Consider the following 22,454-nt stretch of genomic DNA (forward strand, 5'->3'; position numbering starts at 1 on the left):
CCCAAGTCTCAATGGCTTAACATCACAAAGGTTTAATTTTTGCTTATCCAGTGCAGTTTGGTAAAGGAGCCCTATCTCAATTTGTCACATAGTATCCCTGGCTGAGAAGGGTTCCATCATCTTGTGACACTGCCATCTCAACATTTCTGAGGCAGAAAACGAGAGAGCTGGAGGGTCATGCAGGGGCTGTTTCCTATACACATGTGAAGTCCACTAACAATCCATTGGGCCTATTCAGTGACAAGGTCCCAGATAACTCCAAGGGGACTGAGAGGGATAGTCCTGTCTGAGTACTAATAATTCTACCATCCAAGTATGGTATTGATTTTACCTAAACAATATTTCATAAGGAAGATGCTCATCTAATTACAAATTTTTAGAAACATTCCTTATGGTAACATATTTTTAACCATTCAATTTTCTAAAATCTGTATTCCTTAAGCTATTGTAACTATTGCAAATTATGAGTTTCAATTTGAATGTTTTGAGTTTTTGTGTTAACTTTTAAGGTAGTATTTACATATAAGAAAATCATCATTTTAAGTACACATTTTGATGAGTTTTGGTATTTATAAATAATCACATAACTACCACCACAATCAAGATACAGAATATTTCCCTTACCCTAAAACGTTTCCTCATTATCCTTTGCAGTTAAACCCAAGCCCCACTCCACCTCTGACTCTAGGTAACCATTAATCTTCTTTCAGCCAAAGTAGTGTTGAATGTTCAGAATTTAATTTGTAGAATTTATTTTATAATTCAAAAGAGAAAATTAAGAATGTTTTGTTCCCTTTTGTAATTCAGGCAGGTTGTTTGATAAACATTTAATGCTATTTATCATTCATAATGTTTCTACCATATCATTTAATAGCTGTTCCTTGCGTCCAAATAATAAAACATGTGCAGCCCAACACACTTTCAGAAGGCAATATCCTGGTGATTGATTTATTTAGAATATGTCCATTGGCTCTACCTATGCCACAGTGTAAAGCAGAAGTGTTCCTTCCTCTTTGTATCCAAAACACTATCAAGATTGAACTTAGAGAAATAGTAAAGGCAATTATGGAGAGGTCTTCCAAATTTTCTTTGAGACTTATAGAAAAACTGCTCTATATATCAATGAGAGTCGATAGGGATATATCAATGTGTGTGTGTGTGTGTGTGTGTGCTGGAGAGTCACTACAGGGAGCTAATACAAGTACTCATTGCATTGATGAAAACTCCCCTCCTTCCTTACTCATCACAGAGCTGTGACGAGGGATCACAGTAAATCCAAGCTTGGAAAATGAGCTGTGTCAGCCCTCCCAAAGACAACCTCCTTTGCAACAGGAGGTTGTCAAAGCCCCAGGGACCTTGTGAGTTACCCATCTCTTTCAAACCCAATTGTGATTTGCTCTTACTGTCTCGTGGGGAGAGGAAAGATTGTCAGGAAAAGATTCGCCACCGTGTTCTGGGCATTCACAGTAGTGGCTGGCGGCTTTGTATTCGGGTGCAGTAATGGCAGTCGACAGGGAAATTGTTGAACCAGCAGAAGGGCAAAGGGCACAGGTAATATAATGTCAGCTACACCTTGACAGAGAAAGAATGTGGCTGTTTGTGTTCCTGGGGAACCCAAGGACTTGAGGCAGAACACAGCTGGTGCTAACTAAGGCGTAAGTCATGTCAAGTAGGTGTTCTTATGCTATAACTAAATATCAAGGTATGAAAATTTGCTAACACTTAAAGTGCTTTTTTCCAGAAATCTTCAGGGCAGTCATTTGTTTTTGTTAGCAGCACTGCCAGTCTCCACAACATTCCATCCTGTTTGAAGTATTCATCTTTTTATTCAGTGGTTCAACAAATATTTAGTAAGCACCTGCTGAATACAAGGCAAAATACAAGAGTCAAGAGAAGAGTGACTGGGCACAATGGCTCACGCCTGTAATCCCAGCACTTTGGGAGGCCAAGGCAGGTGGGTCATGAGGTCAGGAGTTTGAGATCAGTCTGACCAACATGGTGAAACCGCGTCTCTACTAAAAATACAAAAATTAACCGGGCATGGTGGCGTGCGCCTATAGTCTCAGCTACTTAGGAGGCTGAAGCAGGAGAATTGCTTGAACCCAGGAGGCGGAGGTTGCAGTGAGCCGAGATCGTGCCATTGTACTCCAGCCTGGACGACAGAGTGAGACTCCGTTTCCAAAAAAAAAAAGAGAGAGAGAGAGAAGTACCATGTCCAGCACTTGGGTTGCCCCAGACAACACTACATTAATATAAGTACTTTACCTTCACCTTCATCCACTCTTTCAGAGTCTCTTCTCTCACAGCAACATTATTGCACTCCCAGGACTTTCCACCCTCCCTTTTCCTGAGAACTTCTGCTGTAACTCCTCTTCATGATGTGTTCTAGACCATACTTCCTGCACTGATGGAAATGTTCTATTTCTGCACTGTTCATTAGTCACTGGCCACCTGTGGCTATCAAGCTTTTGAAATGTAGCTAATGAGGCAGAAACTGAATTTTTTAATTTATTGTTTCAACTTATTCAAAATTAAATAGCCATTAAATACCCCTTGACATCATTGTTCTGGACATTTTCTATTTTTCCATCCTCAATCCCTAATACTTACCTTGGCAATTTTCTTTGGTTTTTTTCTTTTTCTTTTTCTTTTTCTTTTTTGAGATAGTCTCCATCACCCAGGCTGGGGTGCAGTGGTGCAATATTGGCTCACTGCAATCTCTGCCTTCCGGGTTCAAGCGATTCTCCCACCTCAGCCTCCCAAGCAGCTGAGACTACAGGTGTGTGCCACCACACCCAGCTAATTTTTGTATTTTTAGTAGAGACAGGGTTTCACCATGTTGGCCAGGCTGGTCTTGAACTCCTGACATCAAGTGATCCACCCACTTTGGCCTCCCAAATTGCTGGGATTATAGGCATAAGCCACCACACCCAGCCGTTGTCAATTTTCTTCTAGATAGTAACAAGTTAATATAGTGATTTCATGCATTAATGAGTGCTTCAATAAAGGAACCCCTTATGTATTGTACTAGGTTGGATAGTGTCCCCCCAAAGTTCATACCCTTCACAGAACCTCAGGTTTGTAAACTTATTTGGAAATAAGGTCATTTAAGATGCAATTAGTTAAGATGAGGTCATGCTAGAGTAGGGTGAGCCCTTAATCTAATATAACGTGGATCTTTATAAGAAGAGGAGAAGACAGACACAGAGAATGCTATGGAAAAGAAGAGGCTGAAATTGGAGTGATACATCCACACGCCAAGGAGTGCCAGTGTCATTGGCACCCCCCAAAGCTGCGAGGAAAGCATGGAATATATCCTCCCCTAGAGCCTTCAGCAAGAGCATAGCTCTGCTGACATCCTGATTTCAGACTTCTAGCCTCCAGAACTATGAGAGAATACATTCCTGTTGTTTTAAGCCACTCAGTCTGGTAATTTCTTAAGGCAGCCCTAGGAAATGAATACAGGTACTTAGATTGGCTTCATCTTTATCTTTACTCTTATGTTATTTAATAAAGACTTTATGGTCTTGGATTTGTCCCCCAAATTATTAATGGTGAAAAGGGTACTCAACCTATGGTAGAGTAACTAGCAATAAGGATATTTAAGAAGAGTAAAGGACAGGTGGTACCTTGATAAAGTAAGAGTTTCCCATTTCTTCCTGTCTAGATTTTCTCCCTCACCAGACTTTACCTCAGAAGCCTGCTATACATAGCCTGAGACCTCATTCTGAATCAAGGATGTGACTTAAGTCTTAGAAGGAAGGCTGGCTTCTGTCTGCAGCCCATTATTGACCTAAGGCTGCTATGATCACATTAAGAAAATAAAGCATTATCCATCCAGAGAAAAAGTATGACAAGTAATCGTGTATCATTACTAAAATATAACATTCCTAAAGCAGCTTTCCTAAAATTTATGGAAATACATGCATATACATGTACATGGATATTATGTGTGCATATAATGAATGTGTGTAGAAATGTGGATATGTATGAGTGTATATTGCTTGGGTACATCACGGAAGTGAAATCTGTTTTTCCTGAATGACTGAGAGTTCTTTCAGAGAATCCGGAATCCTCTAGAGTGAGCCACACACTAGCCTCTCAAAGAGACAGCCTGGAGTAAGTTAAATATACATTGAAGTCAACCCTGAGGACACCACCAGGATGATCTAGAATTGCCCTGAGGGAGAATCAAAGGCTCCAAGGCTCACAGATCTGTACCCTACATATTGAGGAAGCTAAAAGTTTAGAGCAAAACCATATCCAATACACCACAGTCCACTCCTCTGCTATGGACTTCACCTTATTTCCACAAACAAACTTTGCTGCCGTAATATGCCTATTCAGCTAGATATGTCAATTTCACAGTTTTAAAATATGCAGGGAATGTGAATTTTTTACGGACAAGTGTTTGTTTCACCTCAGAGAGATTTCGGGAGCTGGTATCTGGCTGTTCAGACACCCTGGAGCAAACAGATCCAGTAAAAGAAACCACAGTGATTTGCCAGAACCCAGAAAGGCAGACAAAGCCCATGGAGACCTCTCTCTCAGACCACAGTTGCAATAGAAAAACCACTGTTTTTACATATACATGTACATCTTAGAGGCAGCGGCAGAATGAAAGCCTTACTGAGAGAGATGTCTCCTGTGGCAGGAAAGACCTTATTAGACCATAATTGATGGAATCCAAGACAGGTTGCAGAGAATGCCACTGCATCTCAGAGAGTTGCATGGCATTCCCATAAATTTCGCTGATGACATTGATCCCAGGCCTGGAAACCTTTGTGGGGGCTCTATTGTTAGGCTTCATTGGATTCCTACTTTTTTCCAGAAAGCTATCAGTTATAAATTGTTATTGATAAATGTTGGAACCCAATTCTGGTATTTTCAGAGACTGTGCAACCTGAAAACACCCCACGTGTGGTACAGAGTGAGAAAAGGCAGACAAACTGACAGGTTTGTTCACATCAACTGTAGCTTGACAAGCAGCAGGGAATTCCAGCCTCCCCAGGGAGGGTGTTCATTCAGCTGATGCACATTTGCCCCTCTGACTACTGCCAGTGTTCTCTGCAAGGGAGCAAGGGCTTTGGTAATTGGCTGCTTTGGGTGAGTTTCAGAGGTTTGTGGGGTTTCAGAACCCAGTCACTTTGTTTCTGTCAGAGTCCTACTGCTGATCTGGCTCTGACCTAAAAGGAGATTTTAAAGAGAACAATTATCCTGTAGACTGAGAAATACCTACAGTGATAGTTTGGGGTGTGGGGGTGTCATGAAAGAAAATGTGAAGAGAATAGAGTGTAGAAGCTTTATTTCCTAGAAGAGCCTGATTTTTATTCAGAAGACATTGTCTATGTGTTCTGTAGAAAGTCAGGACAACTTTTTTTTGTTGTGTGTGACTAAGTTATATAATGCTCTTTGGATGCATATTTTAAAGCCATGTTTGCATGGTTCCAAAGAGAACTGATGTACTTCCAATGGGTGGAACTCCATGCCACACAGAGGGTGGTAGAAGACCTGCACTGTGTGATGTGTGTATTTACCATGAACCTAGGGGAACTTTTTTTTTAAGTCAGTAAATTCAGAAATTCCCTATTTCCACAACATAGATTTGCTCAAGTATCACTCTTCTCTAAAACCTTCTAGCTTCTCTCATAGAAAATCTAAATCGGAGCTCATAAAATGATAGGATCATGTAATGTATTCACAACTGAGCTATTTTAGTGCTTAGAATGGGATATGGTGTATACCCAATATATTTCAATGTGTATTAAAGTATATTTTTTAAAATAGTAGTTTTATATTGAATAAAATCGTATACATTGGTACTATATATAACAGCAGAAGGAAAAATTTGTTATTTCCTATTTTCAGGGGGCAACACTAGTAATCATTTACTTTGTTTCTTTGAAAATGTGATTGTTTTGAATTTGAAATCTGACTTCCAGAATGTCTCAATATGTCATATAGTGTTCTACTACTCTTAGCATGACATTTCAAAAAGTAATAGAGTATCTAAGATCTTCTTACGTATCTCATTTATTAAAATTAATAGAGATAATAGAGATACATGCATAGCTTTGCAATCACTTATTGTACCTAAATTTGTGATTATACCAAATTTGAAGATGAAATAGTCACAAGTCAAGCACCACAATTTAAAAGTGTAGGAAATCATACTTTAACAATTGTTCATACAAATAACTAGGAAGTAGTATAAGTAGTAGTTAAGATCAAGAATCTCAACACTAGAGATACCTGAATTCAAGCCCCTGTTCTGCCACCTAGTGTTTGTGTGAACTACAGTCTCAATTTTGCAATCCATAAAATGGGGATAATAACACTTCCTACAGGTTTCTGTGTGTGAGAGAGAATCAAATAAAACAACCCTTTTAACATGCTTATTGTAGTGTATAATACATAGTAAATAGTATTTGCTAGCCATTAATTTTTAATAACATTCATAATGAAAACATACATATAAACAGCATCTCTAGGCATACAATTTAGATAAACTTCAGGGGCTGGTGGATGATTAAAAAAAGAAAAAAAAAAACAGCTTGGCCTGAATTAGTGGAAGCCTCAGAAGTGAGGAACCACCAACTGGAGAGTGGTGTGTGCAAACTGGACCGGTAGGAGGGTCATGGCTAAACTGATCATCTATGGAGTACCACATTCATCTTAGAAATGTTTGCTCCTCTAATCCCTTTTACTTTAGTGAGCAAACAAATATTCCCAACATTCAGTGAAGGTTTTCATCACAATCGACAAAATAAAGTGTGTGTGTGTGTGTGTGTGTGTGTGTGTGTGTGTATGTGTATGTAGGTATGTATATTATTTATATATATGTGTGTGTGTATATATATATATATATATAAAACAATTCTTTGCTTAAACTCAATAAAGGGAACATGACTCCACTGCTCCTTTCCAAAAAGTGCGTTCACTTTGGGGGGATGATGAAAAACGTGAAGTTAGCTAAGAAACTTCTTAGCTAGAAATGTTGACTGATATTTAAATAGGTATCACTTTGATCAAGAAAATTACAAGTGCAAACACTTGTCATTTTTTAAGTGTAACCAAAGTAACCTTGTGGTTATTACCTAGTATTACCTAGCCAAAGAAACTGTTAATGCAAAGGTTGCCAACCATCTCCTGAGGTCAACCCAGTGAACATATGTAAATTCTGATTCTGCATGGCCTCTCTGTGACATTAACTGCACGCTATTTCTATAACACTACTGCTTATTCTAACTCTGCTTTCTCAGTCTTCTAGGAATCCTCATAACTTTTGGGGGGCTGCTATTTCTGAAGATTTTGTCCTCTGTCTGCATTTTATAACTAATACTCTCCCAGGGAAAGCTTAACCACTCCAATCACTTCAATTATCCTTATGCTGACAAGTCCTATATATGTAGTAATTTTTCCTGAACTTCAAATACATATTCCTAATTTCCTTGGGATCTCTATATCCAGCACACTGACACTAGATATGAGAAGTATTCTCCTGTGGTTGTTTATAATCAGTTTATCATTTAGTGTATTGTTATGAAATTGTCATACTCTGAAGAAAGAGTCAATAACCTTCGTCCTTACAACCAGCCATGAGTGAGGCAAGTCTCTCCGACGAGAAGCCAGAACCCCAGAGGAAGAACCAATTTGAAATTTTCTCTGGTCTCTGTACCAGAAAAAAAAAAAAAAAAAGACAACATTACTAAGAGCCTGTCTGGGGCGCTGGAAATTACTATGGAGCCATTGCACAGTTTTATGACACTGGACAGTCTTGCTACTTTCATTCTTTTTTTCATGTATTCTGTCCCTCTGAGTTTCTATCCAGCTGTCATAAATTCATGCAATAGCAACACATATCACTTCCTTTAAATATAATTTCCTGTTCACATGGTCTTGATAAATTAGTGTTGATTACCTGTAGTTTTTAAGTCCAAATATGTAATTAGAAACTATTTAAAGACAGGGTTCATTTTACCTCATCTGCATTACCAACTATCCCATTATTCACTCACAGTAAATTTAAAATTTCGTAACACCTCTATGAATTGCGCCTTCATGTACCACATGGACCTAAGATATATCTTAATTTTCTAATAAAATTGCTAAGAGAGAATTAGCTAGAACTGGTGAGAATCACTTGGGCTCTAGGACGGGGCAATAGCCTATACACTTTTTTTTTTTTTTTTTTTTTTTTTTTGAGACGGAGTCTCACTCTGTCACCCAGACTGGAGTGCAGTGGCCTGATCTCGGCTCACTGCAAGCTCTGCCTCCCGGGTTCATGCCATTCTCCTGCCTTAGCCTCCCGAGCAGCTGGGACTACAGGCGCCCCCCACCACGCCAGGCCAATTTTTTGTATTTTTAGTAGAGACGGGGTTTCACCGTGTTAGCCAGGATGATCTCGATCTCCTGACCTCGTGATCCACCCACCTCAGCCTCCCACAGTGCTGGGATTACAGGCATGAGCCACCGTGCCCAGCCACAATAGTCTATAAATTTAAATACACAAAGCATCATCTCGCTGTTGTGATTGTGATTAAATTACCCTTTGTGTCTGTGCTCACAATGTCATGTAAAACATACACAGAAAGAAAGGCAACTCTCTTTCATGAGTAAATGTTATAATTTGATATATTAAAAGAGAGCTCAGCCAGTGAGGGGGTTTCTTTGTCCCTTTAGAACCTTTAAATGTATATTGTGCCCAAGGTACTCAGACATACACACACAGAGAGACAGTATTGATTTCCAGAATTTCTCTATGGAATGCCAAAAATAATAAACAAAAGATAAATCAAAAGCAACAGGCTCCTTCCATTATGTATTAAATATCCTCCCCATGAAGTTAGGACAAATCGAGATGTATATAGAGAGCAATGGAAACATAAATCTAGTGTTGTAGTCATCGATTTCTGCCTTGGTCCTTTATTTCTAGTAAATAATGATCTTCAGATCTTTCGTGGTGGCACTATAGCAAAAGTCAGCTCTAGGAACCTTGAAGTGTTTTAGCTTTGAAAGAGCCAATGATACTGCCTCCTCTCCAAAATCATTGCTTTCATTCATTTCTTGTTATGGAATGAAAACGTTTAGTAGAATCAGAAGAAACTGACGAAAGATATTCGCTATAAGAGCTTTCTGAACAGTTATGTATATAGTCAATAAAACATTTTATATTGTCCTATGTCAAATTAGAAAAAAAGGATTTCCCCAGAAAATGCGGCCCCTGCATATTACCATTAAGTTACTAAAAATAAAAATAAAGTACTTGATGAGTTGATCGGTGCAGCACACCAACATGGCACAAGTATACATATGTAACAAACCTGCATGTTATGCACATGTACCCTAGAACTTAAAGTATAATAATAATAAAAATAAAAATAAAAATAAATAAAAATAAATAAATACTGGATAGCTAACAAAAAAATAAATTAAATTAAATTAAATACTATTGATATTGATTACTAGAAAAACAATTTTTAAAATCTTAAATATTAAGTATACCTGATTGGACCTGAGGCTCAGCCGAAGCTGAAAATTCTTACCTAACAAGATAAAAAGAGAAATAATTTAATCTACTTAGATATATGAATTCAGTAAGCAAAGACCGCTACTGCCATTTTATACAGACCTCTGTATTCCCTCCCATTGCTCATTTCTTAGCAAATTCATAGGATGATGCATGATCAAGCCAGGTCATTAGATTTTAGAGCACATGAGAAGATGCCAATATATTTATAAGATAAACAATTAAGGGTGAATTCTGAATCTGGCAGTTAATTATCTATATGCCTTGAAAAAAGAATCATGTAACCTTTCTATATAATGAGGTAGCACGGTAATATACATGGGAAGTAATAGATAACTGTCAAGCATCTATTTAAGTCATGTGGTGTGTATATCTTAGTTTGAAACCAAGATGCTTTCTGGGATCTAAAGGAAGGCATCCCAAGAGGAAAGGAGGGAAAGAAACATAGAGAAGGTTAAGATTCAGAGTAGTTTGATGATACAAGAATAAGTCCTATAACTTGAGTCTTTTCTTTCCTTTTATTATTATTAATTGTTATTTCCAGTGGCAGCCTCTCATGAGGTGAGCACAAATGTCTTCAATGGCACAGTCACCAAAGTTCACATACATCTTAATAAATCCAGTTACTTCAGTGAATCATTCTAAGCAAGACTCCTGCTTTGTTCCAGCTCCTCACTTCAGGATATGCACTTTTTATAAAGGGCTGTGTTTCTCTTACACAGAGATGTAGGGACTAAATTTCTGTAGGACCTTGTAGGGGGATGTCAAAAATAAAATAAATGCTGAATGAATCTTTTAGAGAAATCAATTGTGTCAACCACAGATTTTCTGGGTCAGTGGGTTGGATGTAATAGAAGTAGTGACAGATGCCTAGGATGATGACTGTTGTAGTTACCAATCAAGCCAGTCAAAAGCACCGTGTTTAAAAGGAGCAGATATCCTACAACCAAAGAGGTGAGAAGAAACTACACGCTTCACGTAATAAATTAAATTTGTGATGCCATCAGTGAAGAGCCCTTCACATTCCTCCAGCATTCCTCCCCCTGCAAAATTATACCCATCACCTTGGGTAGTTGTGCCATGTGGTCTACTAAAGTCCATGACCTCATTTATATATTAATACAGTTTTACATTTCTTAGGGTGGGGATTTTTTTTCTTTTAAGAAAAATCTTGATATTTGTGCCCTACACCCTCACTTTGACCCAACAGTCACCTTGTGAAAGAGGTGCCACTAGTGACAATTCAATTTGCTTTTTCAAGAATTTGCAAATGTAGGCAAAGTCAACTGGGAATAATGCATCCTTCATGCAACTTTTACATTAAGAAGAAGTGAGCTTTATTGGATTAGTCTCAGAGGCAAGAACAGTAAAAACTAAAAATGACATGTTAGCTAATCATTACTTTGACAATAATTGTCATGAACAGAATTTTTTTTATAGATTTTGGATGTAGCCTTTGAAGCAAAAAAGACTCAGATGCTGTGTTGGCCTGAGCTAAAAGGATTTTTTAAAATTTAATCTTTAAGAAGCTCCCAGATACAGGCTAAAAGAGTTTATAAAGGTCATAAAAAAATTAACTTATCTTGCTGACTGAAGCTTTTTTAATGCACTCTAAGTTACAAAGTAATCGCATCTGGAGCCTTTAGGCCAATGTTCTACTATATTTTTCTCTCATTAGTAAGGACAGCAAAAATCTGCATTTGGATTTTTACCACCGTAATCATCTCTGGTTCATTAGTCTTCATGATTGAATATGAGGAGAGCATGGAGCCAGTGGTGTAGGAATATTTTGTACTTATCTCATTTGCTCACACTCCAGTTCAGGAGGCAGCAAGAATCGTGGGAGGATCTGGGCTGGCTACCGGAGCTTAAAGTGGTTAAGGAAGAGTCAGACTGACTTCTATCAGGCCTGTCTGGAAGAAAAAAATATATAATGAAAGGCCTTTAATCAAGGACTATTACTTAGGTAAAGCAAAATTTACTCTTCTCTCAATGTTTAGCATCAGAAACAAAATGGGCTGGAGATATCATCGTGATGGGCAGCTAGATCCAGAGGAATCCCACCTTGAGAAAATTTCAGCTTCCTCAACCATATATTGGAGATAATAAACTGGCCCTACTTATTTCACAGGGAGTTATAAGGCATGTATGAAATAATATATATAAAATATTTTATTGTGATCAATCTCCATATAAACACTGCATTTTCATCATACTGACCATGATGGGTTAGAAAATCGGCAATTTCATGCAATACTTGTAAGAGTAAAACTTTCTACAAACTATCTAGAGAATATTCTACATATTTTTATCAAAGGCTTTTCTTAAGGGAAGCATTGTCTCTGGCTTGGCATTTCTATTACTGGAAATTAATCTTAAAGGAATAAGAATGAAGAGAATGATGTACAAGTGTGCCATCAAAAAATTGTTCACAAAAGTAAAAACACTAGAAACAATTTAAATGTCCAACAAAGGGGATAAAAAAAATAAAGCGTGGGTAAATAACATTCTATACATAATTAGGAATGATTATGTAAATTTGTATTTATTGACCAAGAAAAGAAGGACATTTCACCTAGTATTGTTAATACGTATCCTGAGCATGTTATAAAACACTAAAGATAGTATTAAAAAGGGCAAAGAAAAATTCTTGAAGAAAATTAGAAATGCACAAAAGTATTAATAATGGTTGTCACTGGATAAGGATTATAGAAGATTTCACCTTTTTCTTGGTGTTACTAAGTATTGCCTGATTATTTTTATTTTTATTTTGTATTTTTTAATTTAATTAATTAATTTATTTATTTTGAGAAAGGGTCTCCCTTTGTCACCCAGGCTGGAACACAGCAGCATGAACACGGCTCACTGCAGTCTCAACCTCCCAGGCTCAGGCCATCCTCCCACCTCGGCCCCCCAAGTAGCTGAGACTACAGGCGTGTGCCACAGGTTTGGCTAATTTTTGAATTTTTTGTAGAGATAGGGTCTCACTGTGTTGCCTAGGCTGGTCTCAAACTCCTGGCCTCAAGCAATCCTCCTGCTTTGACTTCCCAAAGTGCTGGGATTATGGGCATGAGCCACCGTGCCCAGCCTGTTTTTGTAATTAGCCATAAAAATTGAAGATACTTCCACTCTGGAAAAATAATAGCCCGGGCTCATAAATTCAAATTTGTCATGAAAATTCAAATTTGAGGTTAAGTAGCATATTAAAAACATATTAGCATGTTAGTTATAACATATTAGTTAAGTAGCATATTAAAAACATGAAGACCATGGTTATGCCCAAAAGACACATATATGAATATAGTTGCACCTTAGAGAGGATTTTCTAAAGTCAAGGACTGTATCTTATCCTTTGTTCCTTTAGCATCAGCAGTGCTAGGCACATGGCAGATTCTTAATAAATATTTTTTAAATGAATGAATGAGAATTTTATAGGAAGAATAGCCTTAAGAATCTTTTAAACAAAACAATCTCTGCCACAATGAAAACAAGATTCAATTTTTAAAAATCTGTTTACATACACTACATAAAGAAAGGAATTATAGCATAATGGATAAAAGAACAGGAATGACTAGACTGCCTGAGTTTGAGGCCCAAATACACCACATAGCCAAGGCATGTTACTTAACCTTTTTCCCCTCTTTTACGAAAAAGGTAATAATAGTATCAACTTCAGTTGTTGATAAACGAATAATCCAAAAAAAGTGTTAAACACAATGCCTGGTAGATTCTTAATAAAAGTTGTGATTACTGTGTTTTCACTGCTGTTGTTGTCTTTGTTGTTGTTCAATTCACCATTGTTTAAAAGTGGGCTTCAGCAGGGGGAGACAATTCAGTGAGTAAGCTGGCCAGATTGGATGTTCGGCATTACACTGACACACTTTGAGGCCTCTCAAGATGAGAGACTGACTTGAATTACTGTCACTTGGCTCGTTCTTAAGACTGATGAGCAAAACCAATGAACACTTATCAGGCCTAGGTTTTTAAAACGTCTATAGGATTTTTTTAACCCAGCTGTACCACTGGTTTAGGCATTTCTCCTAATCCTGAAGTCTTCTCTTTACTGGAATTTTGATTGGGCTGCCTCCTTTAACCTAAATTATTTTTCAAATTAAAAAGCTTCCAATAAGCTAACCTTTAACAGGGAGGTTATATGGGGTGCTTCTCTGAAGTCAACTGCATTCTTCTCATTAGTATTCATAACAAGATCCCCTAACAATTGAGGATATTACAGAGCTGGACAACAAAAAATAATTTTTTATGAATAAGAAAAACCAGCATAATCTGTTTGGCAACTTTTTTGGTTAGAGATCTTGCTAGGGTTTTTATTCACTTTGGCTACTTTGGCTAAACCCTGTGATTGCGTTAGAGGTTCATGGCATTCTCATTATTTATTACAACTTGTTCCACATAGGGGTCATTCTCTTCTACCCTTTTTAATCATAATGATGACAGCTGAGAATTGACATTGTGCACTATTGTGTACTGTCAAATGCATAACAAATACCTTAATCAGGCTTAAATAGCTCAAGAACCACAACTATTTATTGCAGGTCAGAGGCAAATTTCTATGGATGGCAGGTGGAGATGTGAGGATATTAATTTCAATATGCCCTGCCTCGAATGATAGCACCTAATTTGATCAAACATTTGCTTCATGTTATATGAAACTGTGTCTCTTCTACAGTAGCAATAACCTGGATCAAATAATCTAGGCAGAGACAACTAGAATTAATAACCAGACCGTACTAGCGATTTTGTTGGCTTAATAAATTTACAAAATCGGAAACTTGATGAATTTAATATACCTAATTTCCTTAATATGCTGAAGAATCTTAAGAAAGAATAGCGTCTTTTGTGCATTTGCTTAGTGATAAATAGATTCTGTCATTGCAACATGCACTCTTCTTTCTTTGATTTCTGAGAGCAAAGAAGAAATTTTCAAAATGGAGCCTTCATTTCTTCCCTAGTAGCTATTTCTAAGGTTCATATGATTTCTCCCATACTGGTAGAAACGCCCTTTAAAGGAGGTGCATGTTACATTTTAGAAAATGATCACTAAAGAACCACTTTTTGTTTCCCATTAAAATAGATTTATTTCAAATTTAGAGGGTAGTGATAACAGACCACATTTCCACATTGCCTGACAGATAGGATTAACTACATCAAGGCTCTGTTTCAAAACTAAAAGGGTGCTTATGGCTCCTTAATACTTTTAAAGTAAACTCTTTGTGTCTGCTCTAAGCATGCTAAGGTGGAGGGCATTTATTTCCACAGCAGGAGGCCCATGGCAACACTCAATCGCTCTGACTTCACATTTATTATGCTAAATGACCAATGCACACTTAATCACTTGGCCTGAGAGGTGGTTAAGGGGATGCTGGTTTTCTCTGTAAGGGTATTGATGGAGTGGCTTAGAGATCAGCCTGCTTGGTGTTTCAGTCAATTAGAAAACTCCTTATCCATGAAGTGGACTGACTGTACTTTCAAAATAAACTTGGATAGGACTAGATGCTGTTCTATTCCAATAGGAATCTTTAAATCATGATCAACGAGGTCAATGTACCTTCACTTAGCTGTTTGCTCTATTTGGGATATGCTAAACTCTGGCTCTCTGTAATGATTTCCAAAAATATTAGTGTAATAATGAGAATGATAAATGTCAAGAACTTTTATGCTGATTTTATAACCACAGCAACCATTTAGAAATATTTTGCTTCTCCTTTTTCTCCCAACTCCAAGTAACTCACTCAACTTTACCCAAATTACTGTGTGAAATAAAGGGCTTACAATAGTAGGTGTCTGTAAATTGAATTTTGAGCTCAGGTAAAACATATGCACTACATTACATTCTATTTTATAAAAGCATTGATCTTTTCAAGATAAAGGAAAAAAATTAAGTTTTTTTTAGGTTTTATTGTTAACTTGTCTGACTCTTTTGTTCACTCAATCAAAACCTCAGAATCATCTTCTACCTTCTCCTCTTGTTCACCAGTCTGTTGCCAAGTCTGTGGATCTACTTGCATAATACTCTGTCTCTTTTTATGAGTTCCCACTGCTCCTGTTCTTTTAGGTTATTGTTCCTTCTCTTGAGGACTAACTAGTCTCCTCAATACCAGTCTCTGTTCTTTAATCTATCTTATACACTGTGACCACATAAAGCTTCCTTGTCACTTCCTTGCCCCCAGATCCTTAATGACTCCATATTGCTTAATTTTTTTAAATAAACTGCTTAGGCTGGGCACAATGGCTCATGCCTGTAATCCCAGCACTTTGGGAGGCCAAGGCGGGCGGATCACAAGGTCAGGAGTTCAAGACCAGCCTGGCCAACATAGTGAAACCCCCTCTCCACTAAAAACACAAAAAAAATAGCTGGGCATGGTGGCGGGCACCTGTAAGCCCAGCTACTACTTGGGAGGCTGAGGCAAGGAGAATCGCTTGAACCTGGGAGGCAGAGGTTGTAGTGAGCTGAGATCAGGCCACTGCACTCCGGCCCGGGAGACAGTACAAGACTCCGCCTAAAAAATAAAATAAAATAAAATAAAATAAAATAAAATAAAATAAAATGACTGCTTAGTCCAGTATTCACTGGCTGTCCTATCCTTCTATCCCTGTCCCCCAGTCTACCTTTCCAGTTTCATTTCTCTCTGCTGTCTTCTTTCACCCACTAATTCAGTAGTGTGGAATTCGTCAATATTCATCACACAGGATCTGTGCAAGGGATTTCCTGTTCTCTTGCCCTCCTCCCACTGGATGTCCTTTAACTGCCCCCATTTTATGCAGCCAAATCCTGTCTGCTTAACCTTCTCTGATTTCCTCCAATGTGTCGATCCCTTTTGTATATCTATATACCTTATGACATTTTCATCTTGTAAGATAGTTTTTTATATATATATCTTAGACTTTAAATTGGTTTTGTAAATTCCCTGAAAGTGGAATCTAGGTCCGACTTTGTTTTGACATCCCCCCTTAGTACCTAGCACCATGACTGACATATTGTATCCATTTAATACATATGTATTGATGTATTCCATTCACAAATGAATCCTAATTTACTATTCTTAAAACATCATAAATTTATGTTTTTCAGACACCTACTTTCACCTATTCAGATCTTGAAGCATACCAAATTCTAACAGATGTTCATGGACAGCTGGGAGAAATTACACTGCAGATACCAAATCATCAGCGCAGCTCTCAGGATCACATCTTCACCTGGTTATGTGTTCTGGACAGCTGTGCCTTCTTGGAAATGCACTTGGCTTCAGGAGCGAGCTCTGTTTGTAATACCCTTATAGCATTCCAGAATAAACATGACAGGCCTTGATGTAGAGTAGAATATGTGCAAGTCCATGATCTATTTATGTTCTTAGGGGATTAAGTGGGGGGCTCATTTTGCATTTGTAAAGATGTTTCTTATCTCAAGGCCTCAGTAAATTTCAGATCACCGTGATTTTACTTTTAGTAAAAAAAAAAAAAAAAAAAAAAAAAAATAGATCAGATAGCCTGTGATGGGAAAAAGATGAATATAAGGAAAATGTGTGATTCAGCATATGCCGAAGGCCAGAAACAAGACCAAATGATGCATAGTTAGGCTCACTTTTCCTGAATTGGATGCATGTTCTGCATCCAAATGTGCATTAAATTTGGCTATTGCATCGTTTTTTATACTTGTCTGCCCTGAAACTGTTCTTACCATTCTCTTGGGACTATGGCCAAAGGTAGAACATTAGTGAATATCCATGTTACCTAATCTCCTGTGGTGTATTTTATTCCATGCCCTTTGTTTTCTTTCTTTCCACTTGATTACTCATACGTACCCACTTCCTGTACTCTATGTTGGTAGGAGTAGGTGGGGAAAGAAAATAAATATGCCCATGGTTGTCCTAGTAGACACCAGTTTATAAATAGTACTGGTTTGAGTGTGTACTGGTTTTCTGAATACAGGAAGGTCAAAAAAAAACATTTTCTTTTGAAATGAAAAGAGGTGGTTAAAACAAGAGTTTTAATAACAGGCTTGACACAGAGCAGTGTAATACCGGCATGAATTACACTTGGTACCAGACTTTTATTGGAAGTCCTAGATTGCTTTGTTCCTGTCCCTGACATAATATTCAGAGTTGGGTTTATATTTATCCAGAACGGAGCTGCTTGCTACAGTCCATGCAAATCAAATGCTTGATTTATGCACCATTTTACTGGAGGGTGTAACATTAAATTTAATTTTGTGAGGGAAGCCTGAGGTGCCTCAATGCCTGGGCCTGACATTGTGAACTAGGTAGAGAGGTACACAAGAATTCATTACAGTTTCCAATATGCGAAATGCAGCATTTGAATGAAACATTTGTCTCTTGTCAAAAAGGCGTCATGTCTATTCCTGGATAAATATTTCCACCCCACCCCTCAGGACACAAAAGCACATTTTTGGCCTTCATCACAGATCTTAATAAAAGATGAGTGACTACAAGCATTTGGGGGACTCCAGGGACATCAAGCAACATGTGTCTGTGAAATTAAGAATGAGTAGTAATATCAACACAACTGTCTGTACCTTGACTGTTGAATGTTGCAGCAGAAAATTGGTATACCTATACTAATTAGCTATATGATAAATTCGTGACTTTTTTCATCTTTAGCTAGATACTATTTACCAATCTTGTTGCTCATTACTGGTTGGCTTCCTTTTCCATCCCCTACAGCACCTATTCAGAACCTGACTACACTGTCCCCCATATCCTAACCTCACCACTAACTCCTGGGTCTCAGCAGAAATCTTGTCATTCGCTTCCCCAGCAGACTCAGGGCCATCAGGAGTCAACAACCCTAACTTTCCTTCCATATGCCTCATACTCTTCATAAACACTGTTCATCTTCCACTGCTCATGGAAGACAGTCTTTAACCTTGTTACCCTTGAGCATGCAGGTAAGTCCTTTAGTAACCTGTCCTGTCCTTCCTTTCCAGCCTCATCTCCTGCACATTCCCCATGCACTCTAAATGTTCCAAGATATACCTGGGCTCACCTGCTCCCTCTGCGAGGAATGACCTTCCCCTGTTTCACCACCAGCAAAATCTGCTTCTCTGCGAAGCTCTTCTCTCTCAAGAGAGGCTTGCTTGCACCATTCATAGCACTACTATAAAAACAATAGCACATTTACTTGAAGTATGCCCAGTTTTAAGTATATCTTATTTAACTTTGTATCATCCAGAGCACCTGGCATAGAATCTGGTCCATAGTAGTTACTGAATAAATGCTTCTAGAATTAAATTGAATTAAATGATCACTATGATAGTAGGAGGAAAATAAATGGTTATGAGTCAAAGATAATTCATATCTCAATTTTTCCTACCTTTTGCCAAAGAAATATAAGATGAGCCCAATCGTAGACCCAAACTTTTATCTTTAGGAATTCTAGGTTTAAGACCTAACAGTGACATAAATCAATTGTCCTTTTGAACTTGTTCTTTAATTATTGTATATGTAGCTGTTCCTATTTGTGAAATAAATATAAATGGACAGTCTTAAGCAGGTTTTTAATGTCAGTTTCTTGAAAGTTTACATGAAAGAGAATTTGTTAACGTTTCCCCAAGGACACTTTTCTTACAGAAATGCCTCCTACAGCATTCTCTTTGTCAAAATAGTCAGAAACGTTGATATTCATTTTTTAAATATTTAAATAGTATAAGTCTTTCAGACTCAGAAAGGACTAAAGAAAGGCTCTACTATGTTGATTGATAAAAATTATTTTAAAACGAGCTAATCCCATGTCTGAACTATATTAAGCACTATCCTGTCAGGTTCGAGCCCAAGCTGAGGTCTGAGGGGAGTCGGTGGGTAGGTGGCGGGTAGCTGGAAAAACACTTGAGGAATCGTAGGCAGTTGTGACATGGCTTTAATCTCTCTCTGGGTGCCAGCCATACGTACATCGTCAGCAGGATAGTGATACCTTTTACAGACAAATAGAGGCTCCGAGCCAAGCACAAGGTCATGTGAGTGGTTACCAAATGTGCCTCACGTGGTGTGGTTACATAATGTGTGAGGTTGTGTGCCTGTGCTGCAAACCTGCTGAGTCATGCTGCACTGGAAGGCCGCCTCAGCCTCCTCCTGACGAAAGTGCAGCCAACTCCCTTACACTCCACCCGGTAGGCCGAGGGTGTCTTCTGGGTAGGGACACGTGCCCATAGGGCAGAGCCCTGAATCCATAACCCACAACAACAATACAGAGAGAAACAGCTCACTACTGGTATGTTACTTATGACGATTAGGGCCCAGCATAGGCCAGAGCCCAGGAATGCCTGGCATCTCTGCAGGGTTTCATCAGTAAGGCTCTTGACTGCCTCAGTCTCCCATGAGACCCCTTGCAGGGATGCTGTTATGTTCTGTGGATTGTCAGGGATAAAGGCACACATTGTATTCCTAAAACGGCATAGGTGCCTCCTTGGCCAGCAGTTCCTATGTCTAAAGCCATTCAGTTTTGCAACACCACCTTTCTGATCTGATCAACCTCATCTGTTAACAGGAGGAGGGTCACTTGGGTGTAATTCAGAGCCGAAGTAATGTGCTCTGCAGGAGCAGTGACTAGTGTTTCTACAGTTATGACATCTGCTCCGGGGATAGTCACTGCCAAGGGGTAGAACCAACAGGGGGCTCATCGTACTCGCAAAAACCAAGAGTGTGGTGCCTCCCAGTTATGTGAGCATCTGGGTAATGTGGGGAGAACAGTGGCAGGTACATAAGGCAACCCCCAGTTACAATGTGCAGTCCAGTTTGCTGGTAGATAAGGCCACCCTGTGTCCCCACAGACCCATAAACTCCCAGGGGGTACAAAGTCCATTGGGGCCTGACTTTTTGGGACTGCTTGTTCCACTATACCTTCAGTGTAGTGACACGTGTTATACTTGCACGGGCTGTGCCAGGTACCCATCCCACAGTGGGTTACTCTATGCACTGTGGCGCTTGGCTGGGGGTACTACATCTTCCCCACTAGCCAGCCCCACCCATCATAAACACTATGGCCAGCCAGGGGGTGGGTGTGCCGTGGGTCTTGTGGCATCCTTTGTCCAAAGCTTACCGTGTTGTGTTCCAGGCATCAGCCATGGGATCCCAAGTCTCCAGCCATGTCCAGTTCTCTGTGGATGCTGAATGTATGTGCCAAGGCAAGCCGTCCGTAGCAGCTCCTGAAAGGTGGTGCAGATCCAACAGTTGGAAACATTGGTCACCTCAGCGTAGGTGTGGGCCCGGTCCACAATGCAATTGGAGCATGTTAACCTACGGTTGAAATGAGAGAGCAGGCAGAGGTACTAACAGAGGTAAATCACATCCCTCAGGCAAAATACAGGCTAACTTTTCATCCCTGGATAACAATGCAGCCACCGAGGGCTTCTGCCCTGGGCAATGGTACCACACCTTCTCAGCTCCCCATGGTTCCTTTGGGTCATGTATCCATGCCAAAGTCACGGGGGAGCTTATAATAGACCACACAAATAGTACGTATGTCTCCCAGAGGAGGATTCCTTCTCTGGCTGTTCCCCTGTGAACAGTCAACTGTGGGGGCCGTGTATTGAACATCCAAGGAGTGGCATGCAAGTCATACCATAGGCCCGCCCCCTAGGGAGTTACAGTGGACAACCACTGGCAGTGGGGGCTTGGAGGGTCCATGGCCACAGCCAGGTTTTCTGTTCCCCCACCTTCCAGGGTGTTGGGGCAGTTGTTCGTCTCCCATACCTGGTCAGAGGAGGTCATCCGTAGTGTGTATCTGCAACTGAATGGAATGGGGGTGGCAGCCTGGTGTAAACCCTCCACCAGGGCCAGGCTGCCTTTCCATGGCCGTTCATTCAAGGTTTGGAGCACCAGGTGCAGCCTGGAACTCCAGCCCTGCAAAGATGAGGGTGCGACATGCAAGCATAACCCATTCTTCAAGAGCCCGCTATATCATTCAATCATACCTGCAGCTTGTGCATTGTACAGCACATGGAATCCCCACTTTATGTCCACTCATTGTGCCCATTGTTGTACCTGTTGTCCAGTGAAATGTGTTCCCCTATCACTCTCAATGGCCAGAGGGCAACCATACAGGTCACATAAGTGTTGCAGGGCCCGAATGGTACGTTGTTGGCCAGTCACCCTGCAAGGGTAGGTGAGCAACAGGCCTGTGGCAATGTCCACAGCTGTTAGCACATGCGTATACCCTTGCAACTTCAGCAGCGGCCCAATGTAGTCTACTTGCCACCTGGGCAAGGGCACTCGCCCCATCATCACTTGTTGTGTAACACTGGGCAACTGCCTCCATTTAGGGTATGCCTGAGCACATGCCAGGCATTTCTGACAGGCCTCCCAAATATCTTGCAAGGGCAAGGACAGACCCTAATGGTTATTGACCTGTTGCATCAGCTTACCCCCTGCATGTCCCAGTTTCTGGTGCAGCCACAAGGCCTCATCTTGTGTAGGTGCCAACTCTACTAATTGGGCCTTGGGCAAGGCATCTGCCTCATCATTGCTGGGGGTGGCCAAAGTCATAATGGCCTGATGCATGATAAATAGTTACCTCTTTCTGATGGGCCATTTCCCAGAGGTCTTGCCACATGACTTAGCCCCAAATGGGTTGGTGGCCGACTAGCCAATTCTGTGTTTTCCAAGTAGTTAACCACAAGGTTAAGCCTCAACAGACTGCCCAGCTATTGGCACAGATTACCATAGATGTCTCCTCCTTGGTGATCACCATCCATACTAAGTTCAGCCCATTGGCTATTTTGCTCACACCTGGTTTCAAACCATATTGTGTCGGTACTAGGTTGGACTGCAACAGTGGTTCAGGCATCTGTAGCACCTTGGCTAGACCCATCTGTGTACCATGCTCCATTGGGAATGGGGGCATGCCCTTCCTTAAATGGTGATTGCTCAGGGTCTAAGGGTGCCTCAGGCCCCAT

The sequence above is a fragment of the Macaca mulatta genome, chromosome 5 (assembly GCF_049350105.2).
Source record: "Macaca mulatta isolate MMU2019108-1 chromosome 5, T2T-MMU8v2.0, whole genome shotgun sequence".
Lineage (NCBI taxonomy): Eukaryota > Metazoa > Chordata > Mammalia > Primates > Cercopithecidae > Macaca > Macaca mulatta.